The sequence below is a fragment of the Gracilinanus agilis genome, chromosome 3 (genome assembly GCF_016433145.1).
Source record: "Gracilinanus agilis isolate LMUSP501 chromosome 3, AgileGrace, whole genome shotgun sequence".
Lineage (NCBI taxonomy): Eukaryota > Metazoa > Chordata > Mammalia > Didelphimorphia > Didelphidae > Gracilinanus > Gracilinanus agilis.
In genome coordinates, this window is record NC_058132.1 from 580,650,290 (window position 1) to 580,662,612 (window position 12,323).

The following is a 12,323-nucleotide window of genomic DNA, read 5'->3' on the forward strand; positions in this document are numbered from 1 at the left end:
ATTTGTGTGGTTTGGTATTGCGTTCACAAGATTTTAACACATTCTGTAATTTGTCACACCTATTATATTGAATATTAAGTATATTTTTTAAGAAGTGGCAATTTTCACAATTCTTTCCCTAATTAAATGAATATGTTATTAATAATGTCTAAATTGGGCCAATTTCCAGGCCATTGAAATATGTTTACCTCCACCTCTTAGATAAATTTCTCAATCTTTCTAAAGGCATGGCAGTATATTCCACAGTTGTTTTGTAATATTCTAAGTTAAGTCAACAATCATTTATTAAGCCTTCAGAATGTGCTAGGCACCATAAAAGGTGGGAATGCAAAGAAAGGAAAGAAAAATAGTCCCTTCCCTTCAGGAACTCACATTCTAACAAAGGAGACCACACAGAAGCACCTTTATTCAAAGATATATTACAAGATAAACTTGAGGCAATCTCAGAAGGAAGACTAGCTTTGAGGAGGACTTAGAAAAGATCTTTTATAGAAGATAAGATTTTATTAAATGAATTAAATTCACAGACCACTTGGAGAGGTCAGTTCTTAGCTCTTGACTCCTCTCTTGACTCCCGCAGTTTATGCTTACCTCTTCATTTCTGTTTCTGTGTGTGTGTGTGTGTGTGTGTGTGTGTGTGTGTGTGTGTGTGTGTGCTTATGAAGTTCACTTTGCTCTAACTCTCTCCATTCCATATACTATTCATATTTTTTCTCCTTATTTTGAGTTTTTCTTCTTTAAATTTTCTAGTCAGTTTTATTCTGGTATTTTATAGCTCCTTTTCCCATTGTGCCATGTTCCAATTCTAAAGAAGGTGGAGGAGTTGTCCATGTTATTTTTAGGAGCCGATAACACATTCTTCCAAGGTAATGGGACACCATGAGGTGTACTCTTGCATATTACTTCCAATACTAATTAAATTGAATGTGAGAGTGAAAGCAGGTTGACATTGTTAAAGTAAATGACCCAATGCTTTAGTAATGAAGACACATCTAGACTGAAGTTTATTGTTTTAATTTTAATCTTGAACAATTTGCACACTACTGAGTAGGTTGTTCTAAAATGCCCTGCAGTGCATCATTCCCAGTGAACTACAGTGCAGCACAATCTTGCAATGCATGTAAAGCCATCGAGAAGAAGTTGTGCTTGGGGATGAGATAGCTTATTTATATGTGGAATGAATCAATAGAGTGCATTTATCCATTTCCGTTAACAATTTCCTCTTCTTAGTGGGGTTCCTCGGAGGGCAAAGATGTTAGAAAACTAAAATATGTTTCAGTTATGCCCCATAAACATGTTTATGAGGTTCAGTTCTCTTTTGATAGAATGTTCATTACTAAATGCTTTGAAAATGTACATGAAAGTGCTTTAAAAATAAGGGTACTATCTAAATATTAGGTATCCTGTAACGCAATTTCCCTCTGAAAAAAGCACATGAAAACAATTTACAGAGGTGTGAAAGGGAGACCTAGTTCCTTCATTCCTTCAGGGAGAAAATAAATTAGCCAGCCTATGTAAATGCATGCTACTGACTTTAATCTACCAACTTCTCTCTCTTCTGTGAACTCTCTCAACACTTTGTACCTTCAATGAACTTTTCACTTGTGGCCTCTTTTATTATGTTTTGGTTTCTATATTTTACACTCCTACTATCATGTAAGTTCCTTGAGGGCAAAGACTATATCTAATTTCTCATTGTATACCCCTCAGAATCTAGTATCATTCTTATGTAAGACAGCCACCAAATAAACTTTTGTTGCTTTGAATTAAAGCCAATCCAACTTATGTCTGGGAAAAATGGGATTTTTTTTCTTTTGATATGTGGAAAATGTCTTCTTTCTTTTATTTCCCTAAAAGGTAACATGAAACATAAAGTTATTACTGCAGCCTTGCATCATGAGCTCTGCACTGTGACATATTATTGTATTGCCCTTCTTGACATATAATAAATCAATCTAGCTAACTAACTAATTATTTTATTCCTTCCAAACTATTTGAAGGCAACTTGCAACATTAATGGAGTTAGAGGCTCAGATAAACCCAAAATTTTCTTTTAAAATTCAACAGATCTGGGAGCATCTGGGTGGCTCAGTGGATTGAGAGACTGGCCTAGAGTTGGGATGTCCTGGGTTCAAATTTGACCTCAGACACTTCCTGGCTGTATGATCCTGGGCAAGTCATTTAACCCTCATTGACTAGCCCTTACCACTCTTTTACCTTAGAATACATACACAGTATTGATTCTAAGACAGAAAAATAAGGGTTTATTTTTATTTATTTATTTGTTTGTTTTTTAACCCTTAACTTCTGTGTATTGGCTCCTAGGTGAAAGAGTGGTAAGGGTGGGCAATGGGGGTCAAGTGACTTGCCCAGGGTCACACAGCTGGGAAGTGTCTGAGGCCGGATTTGAACCTAGGACCTCCCATCTCTAGGCCTGGCTCTCAATACACTTAACTACTCAGCTGTCCCTTAAGGGTTTAAAAAATAAATAAAATTCGATGGATCTGTGATCTTACTGATGAGTACTCTTTTACATTAGTTTAGACCACAATCTGTGGTCCAGCCCTTCTCTTCATCTCTGACTCTTGTCTATGTTCTCCTGTAATCACTAGAAGAAATCTGGTATATTTCTTCTAAGTCTTTTGTTTGCTATTATGTAGGTATTGACGCAACTTAGGAGGTGTATATACACTCCCTATTTTTTTGGCTTTTTATAATTCTATTTAAATATATCTATTTGATATTCTGGTATTTAATGAGAATTCAAATGAAATAATAGAAAACTAGTAAATAATTCCTTCAGAAAAGCTTAGAAAGTTGTCCAACCTTGCTATGGTTCAACTCAAAACTCTCTTTACTGTACCCTCTGTGCAATAAATGGAAAATATTGACCTTTGGTGTGCAGCAAATTACTAGTTTAAGCTATTCCTCTGCCTTTAAATATAAATGTATCTAGGTATCTTATTTAAAAAACAGCTACCCATCTATGTGCCTATCATCCATCTTTTTTATCAGTTGTCTATTTATGTATTTATATATTGATCCAGTGACAGAATCAATGTATGATCCATTTCAGTTTTAAGACTCAAATATAGTCTGTTTATGAAACTATACCAAAGGCAGACATTATTTCTCATCACTTTGGCATGTAGATAGACTATAAAGTTACAGTTAGAGAAGTTATCAGAATCATTTTGATGCTGAGCACATAGACACAGCATTTAGCTTAATGTCTTTTTGGCTCACACCTTTCCTGGGAACAAAGAGGTAATTAAATGTTTTGTTTTAAAAGGCCTTCTGTTCCAATTCCTACACAACTGAAGATAGCATGTGATGAGAAAAGTAAACAAAGATGCTGATAATGTTTACAAATACTATAAGTAACTTAAGTAGATACAAATTTCAACATGAAGTAGACTGAGTTTTTTTTGGAAAAGATATATTGGAGATAAATGATTTTCCTTTGAATAGTAGAGTTGATAAATTTCTATTTAAAGACTGTAACTTTAAAATATTCTGATATAGAATATGAAAACTGGAAGAATCCTTAAAGATAGATCATCTCTTTCAAAGTTCCATTTTACAAATGAGTAAACTGAAGCTTAAGTAGGTTAATTGTCTTATTTTGTATAAAAAGATAGAATTTAATTCAGGGTTCCTAATACTTAGTCCATTGCCCTCTGAGCTTTTCAAACTCTTTAGAAACCTTTTATCACAAGGTCCTAGATAAATGAAAAATTTGTATTAGGGGACAGGGTAGTGGGAAAGGAGGATATAGGACATTTCATATAGTGTATAAGTCCATTTATTTTCACTAATATTCCCATTACCTTTCAAATGATTATTTCCAATAAGATTCAGTATGGCATTATGGATAAAGAAGAAAACTTGGAATCAGAAAGATCTGTGTTCAAATTCTGTCTTAGAAACATACTAGATCTATATAACCATGTGTAAATCCCTCACTATCTCTCTGTTAAAGACAACTCTCTAAGCTAATGAACTGGAAAGTGATTGTTAATCTTCATTACTGGAAATAGTTTCAGCACTGAGAATTCCCTATACCAGTGAAACCAAAGGTCTGGCAGGAAAATTATTCCCTGGGTAGGATGAGGTCCAGTACAAAGCATAAAGGAAAAAGGCAATTCTTTCTACTCTCTGTTTCAAGTGTCATTATCATCAATCTCTTTGGCTACTGTGGAATTAGAATTTTGTACCCCAGGATTCCATTTCCCAGAATCCCACTTTCATCCTCACATTTTGTCCTTAAGTTTTGGAGATAAAATTTCTGTAACCCCATCTCCTCTGCTTTTTTCCTGCTATTGTGGTTGGGAAAAACTTCTCATTATTCAGGCTTTACTTTTGTCTTTTTATTTCCCCTACTTCAAGTGATTATTAATAAATCTTATAAAATATGATACTTGGAGTTATTGGATATTAATTTAAATCTTACACTACGTTAGGCATTTCTACCTTGCTTCTTTCTATGTTTATTTTCCTGCCCACTTATTTTTTTTAATCTTGTTATTCCTCTTGTGCAGTGAAACATGTCTAGTTTTATGATACTAAATGATTACTATTAAATATGGACAATTGTAGAAAAAAAAGGTACAAACTCAAATGAACCAGTAAAGGCTAAAAGGCAGATTTTATTATGTATGTTTGTGGCAGCCATTTGAGTGATTCTGCATAATGGTTTTAAAGGACTTTCAATAATGCTTCCTGCAGCTGTGCAGACTTTTAACTTTTAACTCTTCATTTAAAAATACATCTAAATATAAATCAAGCACTATACACTTCCAATTTAGCTGTTTCAATGGAAAGAGAAAGTTGAAAGCTGGAGCAGTCATGAGTAAGTGCTATAGAAAGCTGTAGCCGACAGTTACAATTTAAAACCAATCAAGTGGGCAGGGGAAGGGAAACACAGAACCTGAAAATAACTAGTAAGCTTGAAAATAGTTTTAAAGCAATAGCCACTATAATAATGGTCATGGCTAATTAGGAACTTGTGTGCCTCCCCTTTGGAGGAAGTATAGTTCTGAAGGTTAAAAGAAGGATCCAAATGTAGACTCTTAATTCTGGTGTGAAATATGCTCACTGGACTTAATTTGCTTCATTGAGAGAGACCTAGTTAAGCACTTCTCTTGACAAAGGGAAAGATCAGCTCCAAGATTGTCTGATTCATTCAATCATGTGTTGCATGAAAAAGTACTCCAACTTCTGGATTCATGTTGTTCTGAAGCTTTAGTGAGAAGTTGGGGAAGTAAGCAGTATATTAGGATGGCAAAAATCCTCACTCTGATAGGGAAACCAGAGAGAACACTGATGAGAATACGATTCCAGCATGTTCTCTTTAGAGTATTATATCTCTAGGGGCAAAAAGAAGCAAGATTAACTCTGCATTAGAGAAGAAACATTAAAAGGCTTTTGTTTTAAAGCCATTCTTGGTGGTTATAGTCCACTGTAATATCCACATTAACAATATCTGAAATATTTTTAATAAGAAAATAGGAGGGTGAATGTGGGAGGAGTGGGATATGATTTAAACGCCCTTCTAGGTAAGCAGTAAAATATTATTGAACTGTTTTAGATATGATAAAATTAGAATTGAAAAACAAAGAGTGACACTCAGTGTAATGCAGTTGGTAAGCTAAGGTTCTAGATCTGACCTTCAGATCCCTAAGGAGAGTAGTTCTTTTACTCAGCTATGATGCCCATTCCAAATGTATATTTCTTCTCAAGTTTTCCTTAGTAAATGTAAATTAAAACTTCCATTGGAGGCCTGGATATCTAACTGAGAACCTCAGCTTACCTACTGTATGAGATCATTCAACAGCTGCTTCTGATGGTCTGATTTTAACCATGAGCAAGTCACTGAAACTAAAGAAACTCTTTAAGATCACATAATGCAGAAAAGGTGAAAATCTGCATTGCAGAGGAAGTTCCATACCAGTAACTCCTTATTTCATTTAATCACATATCAAACAAATAAATAAGAATTTAAAAAATAACTATCTGACCTACATAATAGTACTATTGTGATAAAAAATGATATAATGTTCATGAATATAATTTTAAAAAGAAAGGGTTTGCTGACTGAATTATTATGACTTATTTGTTTTACTTTACAAATACAAGAATTGCAATTTTTTTAAGTAAACGTTGGGAGTACCAGACAAACTATATCAAATTTGGAAACTGGCTTCAGAGAATTACCAGTCATCATTTTTTTAGGATATAAACTTAATTGTATATTTTTAGAGTTTGGTTTTTTTGGATTTACTTTGTTTTAGAAATTTTGTTTCTATTTTAGGTTCCTTGAGCTGTCAGTGGCTTCCTTTCTCATTTCCCACATTACAAAGCATGTCTCTTAAATAATAAAATCCCAGAATATCTTCACAATAACCCTGAAAGAGAGGGAATATAATTAACCTATAATTTTACTTAACTATAAAATAATGTGTAAACTGAGGCTGGAAAAGATTAAATAACTTCTCAAGGGTTATATAGTTACTGTGTATCTGAGGCAGTATGTGATATCAGGCCTTTATGACTGTCATTCTACATTTCTATTTACCTCAGCATCTAACTGCCTCCAAAATTCATCAATTAATTTTCATACAAGTCTGTTTCAATTTGTTTTGTGGGAACAAAAAAGGAAGGTAAAATATGAGTTTATAGCTAGTACAGCTGGTAGAATATGGTCAGGGCTTTCTTTTTTTAAAAGATAGAGGAGATTTGAATGTGCTTGTATACAGCAGAGAAAGAACCATTTAATGAAGGAGTTTTAAGATTAATGGAGGAAGCAAGATGATATTGGGAGAAATCAATGTCAAAGACAAGATGGAGTGGTATCAAGGATCCATATAGAAACTCTGGCCACAGTGAGAAGATGGATCATTTCTTCAATAGAGACTGATATACAGGGAAAAAATAATGAACAGCAATCTCCAAGAGTTTTGCTATAAAGAAATGGGGAGAATACTTTACTACCAATAAGCTAATGTTTTTAATTTTCTCCATAAAGTATGTTGAGGTTCTCAGTTGAGAAGATGGGGGCAAGAATTCTGAGTGAAGTCTGAATATGAAAGGGAATATTTGGGACCATTATGTAATAAGTACAATAGAATATCAATTATGGAAGGGTAAAAGGTCTATTGAGGTTACAGGGAAGTTCTGTGTGAGATCCTATAAATTTGTAGTGGAACCAATCACCATCATTGCATAACTTCTTTTCAGTAATATCTGAATAGGAGCAGAAGAAGCAAATAGTAGTGATAATTAGAAGTGAGATTTGGTAGCACATTAATGGCAAAATGACAAAGGTGCTAGCCATACAAACGTAGAGGGTTTAGCACAGTTGAACTGATTCACTCATTAGTTGAAACTGGGTTGAGAGAAGAGTGTAATCAGAATTGGATAATGATCTGGGGGGAATTTAGAGAGGAAAAAGCATTAGAGATTATAGAGAAGATAAAAAATAATTTTAGGAGAAATCAAGATGGGGAAAGATGGAATGATGCTAGAAGAATATTATTGAATAAAGAATTTTTAAGTTCTTGATTATTGGAATGGAAAGCTTGGAAAAGTAATGTCATTATCTTCCTTCTATGTACCTGATGTGAAATGAAAGAGGGAGTAATGAAAATTTAGTAGATTGAGTTACTAGGAAGTTAGGGTGTTGGAGAGAACAATGACATTCGTATTTCAATACTCCAATACGAGATAGAAGTTGAGAGGAAGATTGTGATCCAGAAATTGAAATAATTGAGAATGGAATAAGAATTTATTTGGAACTTGTAAAAGTAGAGAGTAGCTACCAACATCTGGACTAGGTTTTGTTGTTTTTAATCATGAAGTGTAAGTACCCAGGGACACAACGAAAGAGGGAGGGATGGAGTAAAACATTGTTAGGGTAGGGAGGACAAAGAGAAGAAAGGGTAGTAGAGGTTAAGAAGTGGAGTTTTCTCTTTAGCATTCAGAAATTGTCTCCCAAGGTTTGAAAGAATTGGAAGGATGGAAGTTTGCTAACTTTTCTGGCATGAGATATCCCTAGAGTCCAAACATTACACATTCAAAGTCAGAATATGAGGACAATAATACAAGGGATTCATGAGCCTTTTTTTCCTAATCAGTCAAACAATTCTTATCTACTATGTAGGAAGTAATGTGAAAGGTGAAGTGACTGAAATTTTAATGTAATGGAAGTTGTTCTATAGTGTTCTCAAAACATACAATCTCAGTGTAGACCAGAGTCATTTATACCACTTATATAGCTAACATGAGTCTCCATCACATCATCCATGGGAAGTGTTCATCAGGCTTCCTTAAAGACTTTGAGGAATAACCCACCAGTTCAGACACAGTCTACTTCGATTTTTCTTTATAGTGATTATTAGGGAGTTATTATTCCTGACCTCATATTCAGTCTAAATCTTGCTCTAGCTTCTACCTATTGCCTCTTGTTTTGCTCTCCCAATCAAAGGAGAACAAATCTAAACCCTGTTCCTTGTGCTAGTCTTCCACAATTTGCACTCCACTATCATGTTCCCCACGCAACCTTTTTATCTTCAGACTAAACATCCTCAGTTCCTAGGGATCATCCTTCTCAAAAGTAGATATAAATATTTTTCTATCTTTGAGACTCTTGTGTTGATCCTGAAATTAGTTACTTTTTAATGACGTTACTATTACATTCTCAATAATAAGCACTCCTTCTGCATTCAAGTTAGAGTGGTGCAATACTCTTTCCCTTTTGCCTAAGGGTTTTCTTTGTTCAGCAGTCATGGTAACCTGCTTAAGTCCTGGAAGAGTCTGGCCACTTAAGAGAGAGATTCTTTTCGTTGTTGTTGAATGCCTACCCTCTTTATGGACATATCATGAAATCATAAGAAAAATAACTTAACACTTTAGTTTTTCTCATATTTAGGGTCTCTCCAAATCAGGGAGTCAAAACGTAGGCAGTATGTATTTTAGATTAAGTGTAGGAAAGCTATTTTATTTCCATTCACACAAAATTCATGCTGAACTCAGAGATTTATGAGTTCATTGACACAGACTGAAAATAGTATATGGAAACTTAGAACTATTATACTCTCTCAGAAGTTCGAATTCTAACATCACATCATGAAGTCTGTTGCTGGATTGCTGAATGGTCCATCACATTATATTTCACCTTAGCCCTGTCTTCTCTCAGTCAATGTAAATTTCTTCTGGCCAGCCAAGGTAAGGAAGATGTTTCTCTAAAACAGAAATTCCTCCTATCCCCAGTCAGCTCTGATCAAGGGATTTAGCATCTCTGATTTCACAAACTACAAGGATTCTTCCAGACTTAGACACATCTGTCTTAGGAACTATGTTCTGTGACCTACAAGCACTGAAGGAACACAAAACAGAAATGGTGATTAAGACTCTGAGATGGAGTATAAGGCCTACCTAAATATGACATGTTTAGTGGCCTTTTGCTAGAAATTTTAATATGCTCAGGAATAGAGAATGGCATCAGTTACCACCTCATTCCTTCAAAGGTTGCTCAAATAGTTCTGACATAATCGAAAGGCAGAGTCTTAGAGGGCAGAGTCTGCTTTTCTAAGAATAAGTAAGTCAATAGCTTTTCCAATCCAACTCCAATCCAATCTCTACTCAATAAATCTTAATTAGGTCACATATTTGCCTTCACAGCTTCATTATAGACTATGGTTTAAAAAATAATTTGTAAGGCAAGGTTGGGTAACTTCTAGTTTTTCTATTAGAGGACAATGACTCAGGTAAAACTTAACAACAAGAGATCACAAAGAAATGGGAAAGAATTAAAATTCTGCATTTAATCCTGAAAGAATTATAATCCTTTTTTTGGAGAGCATGAGACAGAGAGAGAGAGAGAGAGAGAGAGAAAGAGAGAGAGAGAGAGAGAGAGAGAGAGAGAATCCAGGACAACTCCAAAAGACTCATGATGAAGAATGCCATCCACTGACATAGAAAGAACTGACTGAATCTGAATGAAGATATAAATATAGCATTCTTCATTTTACTTCCTCCATGATTTTTTCTCTGTTGTAAGCAATATGTGTCTTCTTTCATACACATACATGCACACACACACATTCCATGGTAATACATATACAACCTATATCATATTACCTGCCATATTGGGCAGGGGTAAGAAGGCAGTGGAGAACACGGATCACAAAAATGATAGAAAATGATTATTAAAAGTTTTATAAATGTGTAAAAGGAATAAAAGAGAAATAAAGATTTTATTCAATAAAAATATAGCAAAGACTAAAAATTACTTAAGTTCCAATCTGCCAGTTACTAAAGGAGAATGAAGGGAGAGAAACAAAGTGGAGAAAGTATAGCAATGAGATTAAAGAAGGAGAAAACAAAGAAAGTTTCAGTCATTATTCTGTCTCTCCTGTCAATTTTTCCTCCTCTCACGTTCATTACCTGTTATTGCCCTTTAAAAAACTAGTAAGTTCTGCAGCAGTTTGACCCCTATCCACAATTCTTCAACAACTATTTTCCTTAATTTTTTAGTCCTAGCTTTGAATGGAGTGGGAACAGCAATTCACTGTGACTGAGGATAGGAGTAAAGAATTTATTTTCTAGGCTTCAGTGTACTATTTCACTCTATAGAATGCACCCATAGGGTTCACAGTACCAAAGGGCAGAAAAACTAATTGTTGCTTGGGAATAAATCTGATGCTTAGGCCTCATGTCAATTTAAAGGTTAAAAATATTAGACCTTAGGACTAGTTTAATGGAATGTAATGAAATGCTTCTGCAATAATGCAATATAAAATATTATACTAATTATAATCATTGTTCTTTCATAATAAGTTCATCATGTGGTTAAAATAAATAAAAATAGGCATTAGTTATTTTGTTTGTGGCATAAGGATAACACTTATATAGATTATGAAGCTAAATGGTTATCTTTTGAGAAAATTGGAAATGTGATTGCTCTGGCTTTTCTACTTTTAATTTATCATCTTGGGCTTCTATATTTCAAATAGTGGTAATTTACAATATTAGCTTCTTTTGTGAACTCATAAATTACACTTTCAAAAGTAAAATTATTTAATAGGAGAAAAAATAGTGTTCTGAAACAGAAGGTCATTGTAGACACCCTGCAGCAACTGTGAAACTCTACATAATTACACATATCAAGAGAGCAACGTTTACACAATTAAACATATTAAGATAAAGCAGGGGTCTGCTTCCCTTTTTGAGAAATACCACAAGATTATAGTCTTAGCACTCTAATGAGTCTGGGTTAAGTACAAGTTGCAAGTGCCAGGAATTCATCTTTTTGGCCATTTTATATCTCCATTTTGTGATATGTACATGTGAGACCTGTAATTGATGAGAGAAAAGCTGAACTAATATATACTAGAGCATTTATATCTTAATCATTTTTAAAATGCTAATTGAACCTAAATTACAAGGAAATTCATATAGAATTATATCTAATGTCCATTTTAGAATAATAATTGAATGCATTTTCTTTAAATATTTCAAGGGCAAAAGAGATTGAGAATGAAAAGAAAGTTAGGCAAATGGGATCTAGCCTTTTAAGTCAGCTGTTTTGAAAAGTATTTTATAAATATATGTATGTATTTATATACAACACATTGTATATGTCTATATACATATATAGGTAAGCTAAAGAATCTATAAATGTTTTAATAAATAGTAATAAATTATAATTTAATAAATTAAAAACAAAATTCTTTGTTTTTAAAGTTTTTGAATATTTAAACTCCCTCTCATTTTTATTTGGTTTAACTTTTTTAGCATGAATATTTGAGTTCACAGTGCTGTGAAAATTCAAGTTTAGCTGATAAGAAGATATTCCCTTTGAGAAGACATGGTATAAACCATATCATAAGAGACAGACACACCTTCTGCTTTTTTGCCCTGTGTCATTTGTGGTGTTAAATGCCAGATCACTATCGGTGGGATCACTTTGAAAGATGTGTTCCCTCAATCTCCCCCCTGCTTGCCCCCAGCCTCAAACCTCAATGTCAGTTCTGGATTTCTTTATCTAATTGTCATTCTCTGCATGGCAATGATATGACAACTTGGAAAAGAGAAAATTGTTTTCAGCAACGGGATGTGAAAATAATCGAGCTCATGGAAAAAAACATCTGAGCAAAAAACTGGCTGGGATGAAGGATCTTTCATTATGCTCAATGTTAGCTGAAGCCTGTGGTGTAGAAATTTATTTTCAAGGAAAGGAATTTGTTTAATGAGACTGGAAGCTGCTCTGAAGGAGAGATTTAGCTCCTTTTTCCCCCAGAAGTATTTAAAGAACTGGATTA